This window comes from Ochlerotatus camptorhynchus, unplaced genomic scaffold (assembly GCF_037179485.1).
Source record: "Ochlerotatus camptorhynchus isolate MF236.1 unplaced genomic scaffold, CSIRO-AGI_Acam_v1.1 ptg000244l, whole genome shotgun sequence".
Lineage (NCBI taxonomy): Eukaryota > Metazoa > Arthropoda > Insecta > Diptera > Culicidae > Ochlerotatus > Ochlerotatus camptorhynchus.
The window spans coordinates 3,451,856-3,463,343 of record NW_027040734.1 but is presented as its reverse complement, the minus strand read 5'-3'; positions in this window follow the sequence as shown (position 1 = coordinate 3,463,343).

Below are 11,488 nucleotides of genomic sequence, written 5' to 3'. Positions count from 1 at the left end.
TTATTTTTTTTTTTTTTTTTTTCTAGCTGTCATCTGGCTCAGACCTATAGATCAGTGCACGGTCCCTAACCTCACTTTTTGCTTCCTATCATTTTGTCTGTGAGTAAAAGAGATGGCAACGAATGGGAGCCAAAACAAACCACCCAAAACTGTCAAAATTTACGGGAGAGGGAAGAGTGCGGCAAATCTTCGTGCACTGATCTATCGATCCATAAAGCCAAGTCTTGTGAATGAATAGTCTTGTGTTGCCAAAACCATCGATTGAAACGAACTCGAACTTTTGATGCCCCTTTAGTGTTTTTAGTGGTAAATACTCTTCGTTTATGTTAATATTCCATTAGATATATTTATATGTATTTTTTTTTATCAAAAATCGAAGTTAATCCTTAAGACTCAAACATTCTGTTTTATTGTTTTCAGGTATTCAACTATTGCCGTATATTCTGCTTCATTTTTTTTGGCTAGAATTAATTGAATGGGAGTGTTGTTTAATAAAATTGGAAACCCAGTTCTAATCGAATGGTATTTTGGACAATCGTACAGTATGTGCCATAGGTTCTCTGTCACGTCACATTGGTCACAACGATCATTTGGAATCAGTTTCCATGTAGCTAGTCTGTCCTTTGTTGTCATGTGTCCCGACCTGATGCGTGATAACATGATGGTGTCTAAAGTTTCAAAGCTCATTTTTTTAAACCAGGGTGACAAAGAAGTTTGTTTAGCATGTTCAAAGTGAAATTTGCCTTTTTCAGATGAAATTTGTGAGTATTGATCTTGCCAGATGCTTTCTGTTTCTTTCTTAAGAATATTAATCAAATCTTGTAAGGTAAAATTAAACTGTTCTATAGTGTTTCGAGTTGTTCCAAGCTTGGCCGCATGATCCGCTCTGTCATTACCGACTAAATCTATGTGGCCAGGAATCCACTGAATATAGACTGTTTCTATTGATGATTTTTCAACTATATTTATTAGCTGTTTGATCAAATAATTTTCGTTTTGATTGGGGTTGTTAATTAATGTGCAAGCACACTTCGAATCTGTGAAAATAGCTAATTTCTTTATATTTTTGGTTTCCGCGTATTCTATTGCTTTGATTATTGCTACTATTTCAGTATTCATAATTGTAAAACCTGTTTTTAATCTTTGGCTAAAGGATATTTTTTCTTGAGAATCATATAAACCAATACCTGGAATGGAATTTAATAATGAGCCATCTGTATACAGCTGATAAGTGTTTTTGTATTTTGTCTGGATTAGATCTGTAATTATTTGTCTTTGGGTTGATGTTGAAAAAAATGATTTTTTTAGGTTATCTATTGCATCATTAACCTTGAGTTTATTTCCTAATGTAAGTTCACTTATTATTTCTATATTGTCAGCTAGTTGATAGAAGTGGAAATTATTAATTGAAGCGATCTTTTCTATGAAGGATGTATGTCTAGGTAGATAGTTAAGTTGCATTAATTCTGAAAGATTTTTTACTATTGGACTATTTTTAAAGTATAATGTTTTCGTTAATTCTTTCAGAGCTAAGATTTCTGCTCTTAGCTTTAATGGTAGTTCACCTGATTCATATAAAACTACATGATTTGGAGTTGATTTTAATAGTCTCATGGAAGTCCTTAGTGCTAAGAGATAAACTGTTTCTAGCTTTGCAAAATTGGTTTTAGCAGCTGCGGCTACTAATGTAATTCCGTAATCTAAGTGTGGTCTAACTATTGCTTTAGTTATCCTTAACATCTCTTCCGGATGAGCTCCACTACGTTTCTTGGAGATCATTTTAAGAATATTTATTTTCTTTTTTGCTTTGATAGCAGTCTGTTCTATATGTCTATTGAATAACAATTTGTGATCTAAATGGATTCCCAAAAATTTATGACTTTCTATTATAGGTACTGATGTATTATTGATTCTTACATTTATGTTTGGGTTAAATTTATTTGTGAAAAGCATTGTGGCTGATTTGTGTGGATTTAATTCAAAACCTAGTTTCCTGAATTCTATTGTTAATTTGGATAAAAATATGTTCATTTTATTAGATACTACTGCTGCACTGAAACCTATAATTACTGCCGTGAAATCATCTGCAAATTGTATCAATGTTCCGTCTTCCTGAATTATTTTATGTACAGTTTTGGTGTATAGGTTAAATAAAATAGGGGATAATGGACATCCTTGAGGTAGTCCACTATTAGTTATGTGTGTAATTTCAGTACCATCATTTAATTTTAAGATAGTTTTTCTGTTTCTAAGGTAATGGTATATCCAGTTTATTATATAATTAGGGATACTTTCTTTTCGAAGCGTTTCTAAGAGTTTATCTACGTTGACATTATCAAAAGCTTTTGACAAATCTAGAAATGTCGCAACCATAACCAGGCCTTCTCTTTTTGACTGTTGTACTATAGAAACCAAGTAATTGACGCAATTAATTGCTGATACATTTTTTCGAAATCCAAAAGAATTAATTGGAAGGATGTTATTGTCTGTTATGTACTCGTTCAATTCCTTTTTGACTGTACAGTTAATGAGTTTTAATAACACATTCATCATAGCTAATGGTCTGTACGAATTACATTCATTCGGATCTTTACCTGTCTTCAGTAGAGCGACTATATTGATTGCTCTCCATTCTTCTGGTATATTACCTGAATTAAGAACTTCATTCAAGAGCTCAGAGATTCGTATTTGTAAATTTAGATTGATACGTTTTAGTATATAAAATGAGAGAAGATCTGGTCCTGGGGTTGAATGATCTTTTTTTGAATAAACGATCCTTCTTATATCTCTGAAATCTATTCTTATCTGCTGCTGTGTTGTAATTGGAATATAGTTGATTTCGGATGATATTGTAGGGAAGTTAACATGCATAAATTGTGTTGCCAGTTGTCTGTCGTTTAGTAATATTAAATTATTTTTAGATGGACGTCCTCCTCCTATCAGCTTGACTGTATTCCACAACTCTTTCTGAGACATATCTGGATTTATAGAGTTAATTAGTTCCTTCCAGCTTTTTCTCTTTTCGCTTCTTATTTTTCTCTTTAATATTGCTCTTTCTCTTTTAAAATCTTTTAAATTTTGGATTGTTTGATTTTTATTAAATTCCTTTAATTTTTTGTTTTTTGATTCTAGTATTTCCTCAATTTCTTTAGTCCACCAAGGTTTAGGTATTCGTTTAACCTTTCCTATTTTTAAATTATATTTTGAAGAATTAATTTGTTCTGCTATTATTGGGGAAATATCTTCAGGTTTGTGAATCATTTGCGGCTGTATTTGATTTATTTTCTCTACTGCTTGATTTTTGTTAAAGAATTCTACATTGGTTTGATTATTGGGAGCTGAGTTTTCTATTTCTATTTTGATGATTTTGTGATTACTGAAAAAATCTTGATCTAATACTGTCCATTCTGATTTGCAAGCTATTGAAGGTGATGCAAAAGTTAGATCTATTGCTGAGGGGAGTGTATTTGGTGGTTTAATCAATGTACTGGAGCCGTTATTAAGTAGAACTAAGTCTCTGTTTTCAAGTAAATGGTCTATTAATTCACCTCTAGGACAATTAGGGTGATTTGGGTTCCATAATTTATTATGTGCATTAAAGTCTCCTGCTAATATGGTTGGTTTATTATGTTTTTCTATTATGTCTAAAAGTTTCTTAAGTGGATTTTTAATATCATTATTATTTATGGGCAAAGGGGGTATGTACGTTGATATTATGAGCATTTTTGGAATGGTATTCAAAGTTTCTATTGCTATTGCTTCTATTGGATTTATTGAAGGTAATTTAAATTCATGTATTGCAATATCATTTTTTATTAGGAAGCCAACTCCGCCATAACCAGTCGGCCTGACTTCCTTTAAAAATTTGAATCCTGGAAAATTAAAGTTCTCTCCTGGTTTAAGCCATATTTCACTTAATATAGCTATGTCAACAGTTTCTTTATTAAGAAAATTCTTTATCATTTCTCGTGTGTCCATAGGTCGTATGCTTGTAACGTTATTCTGTATTATAGTTATCTTTTTATAATTCTTCTGATCCATTGTTTGAATTTGAGTTTGACATGGTTTCCTGTTGCGCTTTATCTAATATTTCCGGGTTTATGATTGAATCTAACTGATTACTTATGTTGATTAATAACAAATCCTGTTCTATTGTCTCTGTTTTGTCGGTATTTTTCAAAATTGTGCTTTGAATTGCCTGAATCTTTTCAACTATACCTGTCAAATTGAACTGTGCGATCAATTCTTGTTTAATTTGGTGTGCTAATCTTTCTATTTCAGTGGTTGCATATGGATTAGGATTGAAAATATGAGGAATTTCTTCAATTTTTTCCGGCTGCGGGAATTTGTTTTGTTGTATATTTCGGTTCGATTTATCTCTCAAAAATCCTCCCCTTGACCATTTCCAATTTCCTTCCGAGCCTTTCGTCAAGTTATTACTCAATGTTCCAGTCCTGACATTACTCGAAGATCCACCTTCGGAAGTAGCATCCTTATTTTTGTAATTCCAGTCTGTAATATCATTTTCGGTATTTCTATTCGGCAACGAAGGATAGTCTTTATTCGAATTCAGTCTACTTTGTACTGACTTTTTCTTCCTCGGATATTTTTGTTCCGCCTCAAAGAATGAGGTTTTGTTTTCTGCCATTTCAATTCTTATTTTATCTTGCCTGTCTCTTTCCGGACAATTTTTATCTGATGCCTTATGGGCTCCTCCACAGTTTATACATTTCAATACTTCTGTCTCACATTCCTCTTCGTCATGTTCAAGTCCACATTTGCAACATTTTACTGAGTTTGCCTTACAAAACTTCTTACTGTGTCCGTACCTCCAACATTTGTAGCAAATTCTCAGAGGAAACACATATGCTTCGCAGTGAGCATTCACTCCATAAATTTCCACTGATTTTGGCAGATGTTGTCCCTTCGCGTATATCTTTATCGAATATGTTGGAACTAAATTCATTTCGGATGTCTTTTTCATAATTCGTTCAACCTTTTCTATTTTAATATTTCCACTGTACATGTTTTTCAATATATCATCCTCCGTCAATGATTTTGCAACATCCCTGACCACTCCTATCGTTTGCTTAAATCTGGCCGGTACATAAACCTTAAACTTAAACTCTTCTGTCAATAGCTTAGAATTAATCAACTGTTCTGCGTCCCTAGGTTTATGAAATGTTAATTGAAAACGACCTCTACCCACTGCTTTCATCTCTTTGTAATTGTCCACCTTTATGTTCATGAGCATCTTAGCAACCTCCATCGGATGCGGGTATTGATCTTTACTGTTTTGATATTTACGAGTTGGGGTTTGTTCATCTGTTTCTCTTTCGATAAAAAAGGTGGTAAACACCGTATTTTTCACCCAGCCATCTTTATACTCCTCATCAGTTCGGTCCTTATTTTGTCGTAGTGTTAGTTTACCATTATTTGTACCTGATGTACCTGCTGTTCGTTGCTGTGTGTTTATGTTAGTCAATGTACTTGTTGTTTGATGTAGTGTGTTTGTGTGAATCGATTTGTCTGTCCTGTTCTCATTTTGTGAATCGCCATTTTGATTTTGAGCTGTGAGCGTGTTAGTGTTCCTACCTTGCATTGTCTTGTTCCTCTTGTTGTCGCCGCCATTTTCTATGTCATATTTATTAAAATTGTTTGACCTCAGTTTCCTTTTCTCTGGTACAATGGTGAATCCCTTCTCCAAGGGATCATCACCATTCCGTCCGTCTTCGTCCTCAACTTCCATTTTCAGCTCCTAGGCATACGCCGCACGGATGTCCCTACCCCGATCAATCCAAGTCTCCAAATTCCCTTATCTACTGGCAATCGTCTTAACCCTAAACAATAATATGAATGGAGTACTTACTTACTAATTATATCAATAAAAAATTAACACTAGGGATATGTACAACACTATTTACACTTTTGGATTATCAAAATCTGATTATATGTGGAAAAATTCGACGCGATAAAAAAATTCACAAGCCTTGTTCTATTTCTCGATGTTGTCCTTTCGAACGATGAACAGCGAATGACGCGACTTTTTCAGTATGAACACTCTTTTTTTTGTTCAGTGATTATTATTCGAACCCGGAAGGAACCGAATCCGTTGATATTGTCGAGTCGTTTCAAAACTAAACCAAAACAACAACAGCAACAACTACTACTTTGTTTACTTGGGGGAACTGTCAGAACAAGTTTAGAACAAGGGATTTAAATTTTAGAACAGTTCAGGGATGAAGTGAAAGGGGTTGAGCTAGATGATAGCTTCCCACATAAATGCGAACCATTCCTTGACCTTACCGAAAATGGTTAAAATTGTTTATAATCCCTGCTAAACCTTAACTGAAATGGTTATGGAACTTAACATGAATGTTTGTATGATCAAATTTTAACCTTATGTATTATGGTTTTTTTTGGAAGTGAACCTTACAACTAATGGGTTGTTAAGAACCATTACAATTCAAAATAGTTGTTTTCTCCATACATTTTCAGAAACAGATTATAATATATTAGATATATTAGAACTATTTTACTTATGGTTTGAGAATTTTAATGGTAATGGTTATGGTAGTCAGTAAGGTCCATGGATTGTTTTACGTGGAATAGTTGACCGACAGTACAAAACCATCCATGGACCTTAATGGCTACCATAACCATTACCATCCAAATTTTAAAACCATAAGTAAAAATGTTCTAATATAGTTCTCTTTCTGAAAATGTATGGAGAAAACAACTATTTTGAATGGTAATGGTTCTTAACAACCCATTGTTTGTAAAGTTCACTTTAAGAATACCATAATACATAAGGTTAAAAGTTTGTCACACAGACGTTCATGTAATGCTCCATAACCATTTCAGTTAAGATTTAGCAGGGATTATAATCAATTTTTAACCATTTTCGGTAAGGTCAGGTTATGCGTTCCTGCACAGAAAAAAAAAGTTGTTGAATATTACATCCAAACAGCTGCACAGAGATTATTCCGCCTTTTGTGTAATATTACGTTGTACGATGTAAATCGATTTTGCGAACAAAATTACACCCATTGATGTAATATTGTATCTGCTTTTTGCTATTACATAATTATTTCAGGCATAACATTTGATAACGGCACAAAAGCATTTGTAAACAAACTTTCTAAGGCCATTTACACGTGAACGAAAGTACGCCCACGCAAACCAATACCACTTTCGGAAAGGTGATAGTTGTCCCTATCCGACGATGTTGTTGGTTTACGTGAGCGTACTTTGGTTCGCGTGTAAAGGGCCTTAGAAAGTTTGTTTACAAATGCTTTTGTGCCGTTATCAAATGTTATGCCTGATTTCATACATCAGCTTGAATTACGTTGATCGATATTCAAGGAATCAAAAATATCTCCAAATGACAAAATAACAAGCGATCAACGAGCCGAATAATAACGCTATGTCAGAAGTGGAAAACAATAATGATATAATATTCACCGTTCTTTTTCATGACAAGCAGCTCGTGCGACCCAACTCATTCCGGGCGGTAGAAGGAAACGAGCAAATTGTTGGCAAACTGCTTCACGAAGTAAAGCCGAAGATGATACACGTGTGTTAATGGGAATTTTTTTGTTATGTCTTTTCCCGATTCATATCAAGCTATGTCCTCATCCTTGTATATTGCAACAAAGCAGGCAAGCAATATATCATTATCCTTCTACCACTCGGATCGAGCTTTGTTACAGAGCGAGTTTGTCATGGTAGTCGTAGCAACCGTTTTGTCTGTATCGTTGGTTGCTTTATGTGTTTGGATTCGCTGTCGATATTACATTTTTTTGCTGTGTATATCGGCTTTTCTGGACACGGTTAGAAAAAAGTTTCGAGGGTTTTCTGGTATCACACAGGTCAAGTGCCTGAGGTGAAACGGAGGAGATGACGCAAGACAGTTGTTTTACTAGTGAGATCTGCAATTGGGTTGTTTAGGACTATTGAGGTAAATACATCAAGAGTAAATTTTCATAACGTCCAAAGTAACAAAGGTAAACAATGTCGTGCTATCAGTGTCAATCGTTGCTCCGTCTATTGCACTATATAATGTCCGAATAAAGCATCTTATCCCATTTTTAAATTTATTTACCAGTCAAATTGTTTTTTGACGTAATCACCTTCCGATGAAAATATTTTTCGATGTTACTTAAGTCGAGGGGCAATTCACTGCTCTCGAGAATGAATCGAAAATAAGTTTATGAAAAAAATACACAAAAATTCATCATTACTCGTCATTACTCAAAAAAATGCAAAAAAATACAAAATTCGGAAAAAAATACAAAAATATTCGACGAATAATAAAAATACACGATAATTCGTCATTTGGACGAAAAAATCGAAAATATTTACAATCAAAATGCTCAATTCGAAAAAAATGCGTAAATTTATTATTTTGTATTTTAATCCGAGCTCGAATCACAAAACAATGCATTAATGAGTAGAATTTCGCCCATTTTTAAGAAAAGTGCCTTAAATCATTTATTAAATAAAAAAAACATTTTGAGTAGTTGTGAGCCACAAATAAGTAACGATTATTCATTAATGCGTAACAGATGCTTATTAATGCGTAATGAGCGAGGTAAGGGGCTGTTCATAAACTACGTAGACAATTATCCGCGGCCTATACAAATTTAAAAAATTTGTCTGGACAATTAATTATGTGATTTGAGTAGTAGCTTTACTGAAGATCCGAGAGATGTCGCCCCTTCAGTGGTAGGAAAATCATTTTTGCAGTATGGAGAATATCAGAAAATCCACGATTTGTGACTAAACGTGCTTTCACAGAAGGAAACATATAAACGAGTGTTTACCTTATCACCATAGTAATGTACTCGTGCAATTTTTGTGCATCTTAAACTGCCCATAAAGACGATAATGAATAAAAACTGAAAATTTTCATGCATTTCCAAATGGTTTCCTACCATTCCCATACATTCGAGAGTGACTGGCCCTCTGGAAGTGGATGATGTCAAAAACAACAAAACATGATTAATTGTCTACGCAGGGTTATAAGAAGAGAGGGCGAGTAAACCAAAAAAAACTGTCTACGTAGTTAATGAACAGTCCCTAATGAGTTAATGAGATAAGCCTCTTTTCTTTAAAATGGGTGAAATTCTACTCATCAGTGGGTATTTTAAAGTTAGCGTGTGTTGTGCATTTGTCAAACAAAACGTCAACATTGTGAGTTTGATCCGTTTGATCCTCGGTTCGAGTGGTAAACATAAACACTGAAATGACAGAATACACTTATAACTGATTTCCAGTACATTAATGCATAAAAATACACTTTTATTTTTCTAATACACAAAAAAATACATATATTTAAAAAATACAAAAAAAATACATTATTACACAAAATACACGTTTATTCGATAAAAAAAATACTTCAATACGTTCATCAATACGTTGGCCTGAATCGAAAATACACAAGTGAATCGCCCCTCGACTTAAGTCATCCGATTTCTATGGAGATGCCGTTTGTCTTAAGTAACAGTGCAGAGGAACCGGTGAAAAGTGTACGTTCGTCGTTTCCCAGGCCCAGGCCAGTGACAAGGCCTATACCAATAGCACCGTTTGACAGTAGGCAGCATGTCCCGGGCTCAAATCATTTATTTTGCTGTGCTGGGCCCGCTGTCACTGTATAACATGTTGCCTACGCGCCTGCCACTGGGCTGCACTGGCCTGATTTGAGTACAATTAACGAAACGTACACTCAAAAATATAAGTAAATAACGAAAGATTAAAATTTAATCATTTTATCCTTAAGTAATATTTATACATTGATAAGATTAATATTCAACTTCAAAATTATACTAATTCAGAATATCGTCTCACAATTCGTTCAGTGCATACCTGCGTTGCGTTTGACAGGCATCTGTTTTTGAAAAAAAAACCACCTCTGTTGCGAAGTTCATCAGTGCGCGAAAACAGGAACAACATTTAATTAGAAAAGCCTTAGGGATTCTTTCGAAAGCATGACTTTAAAATTGTTTGCAAATGAACGCTGGTCGAGGTCAATAGCAAATAATCAAGTAGTTCTCTATTCGACATCTAGCAAACCTAATGATGGACAAGGACGAAGCATAGAAAAAAACAACAATGATCCGACTGGGTTCCGACGTCCACCTCTGCCAAGAAAATGTACGCGATGGCCTAGGATCGGAAGGCAGCTGACTGAGATCCGGTAGGTGTCGTTAATTCCTGATGATTTCAATGATTTACAAAGTGTGGGAGTGAAAAAGATAACGACAGCATTCTCTAAGGACGGTTTCGGTGCAGCGCTGAAGATGAAGAAGGCGCAGCGGGAAATGGAGGAAATTATAAGTCTATGCTGATTGATACAGATTAACCCGATTGGTTGAAATGCTGATAGCTGGCAAGAAGAGATAGCTCGACAAGGAAAACAGGACATAGCAACAATCACAACCCCAGCCCGATACGAAACAACCTGGTGGTAAGACCGACAAACCGAAATGAATGACCATACAAAGTATGATCAAATTTATGAACAAAGCACAAAACTGACATCAGCCGCCGTGTTCGCGAAAATTGTATATCCTAGCCACGAACACGCATACAAAATGTATGAGTTGGTTCGTGTCTAATATATTCCGGGCAAATTATTTTTATCTAGATAACAAATTTATATGATTTTGACAGATGGGATCGCTGCACATTTGAATCCGCCGTTATGGATTCTCGATCAAGAGTTAAGTTATAGTTTCATGTCGGTTTGTCGGTGGTGGTAAGTCTGGCCAGTCAAGCCAGCTGGAGCCCGGAATCGATCACAACCGCCACGAAATAAAATGCTACCCTGGACGCAACCACAACCCATTCGATGATTGCTACATGCTCGGTGAGATGATCACGATGGCGATGATAATTACAAGTACAATTATTGTAAGAAAAAAAATCAAAATAAATAGCTTTCGATATTTCTTCATACTTCGTTTCTCTATCCATTTATAATGAAAATAAAATTCTAGTTCTGACAGCAGCCTGAATACAAGCAAACCAAGTTTTAACTAAGATTGCATACTTGCAGAATATACATTATGACGTATAATCCATTTTTATACTTAGTGTGTATGCTCTGTCTTTATTTCAAGCTATGCGGCGGTCAGGAGTGTTGTGATTTAGTGTAATACATTTTTGCCAAAACATCAGCCTTATACATTCCATAAGACAAACCACATAGGTCCTATAAGAATGCATAAAAGGTATGTGTGACCGCTGACACATGATTTTCATTAACTTTTTGCAAGGCGTCTGCTTATTAGTTGGCTTATACATTTTATAAATAAAAAGCAATAGAAATTTGCCAAAAGGTATAAAGAGATTTCTATCCGTGTATGTATGAGTGCTCATTCCAAGACAGCCTATATTACATGATATAAACCATAGTCTGCCCGGGATATAACTTTTTATCTATTTAGATTTGAAAATCGTTTAAGTGTAAGTGATCGGGTTATAC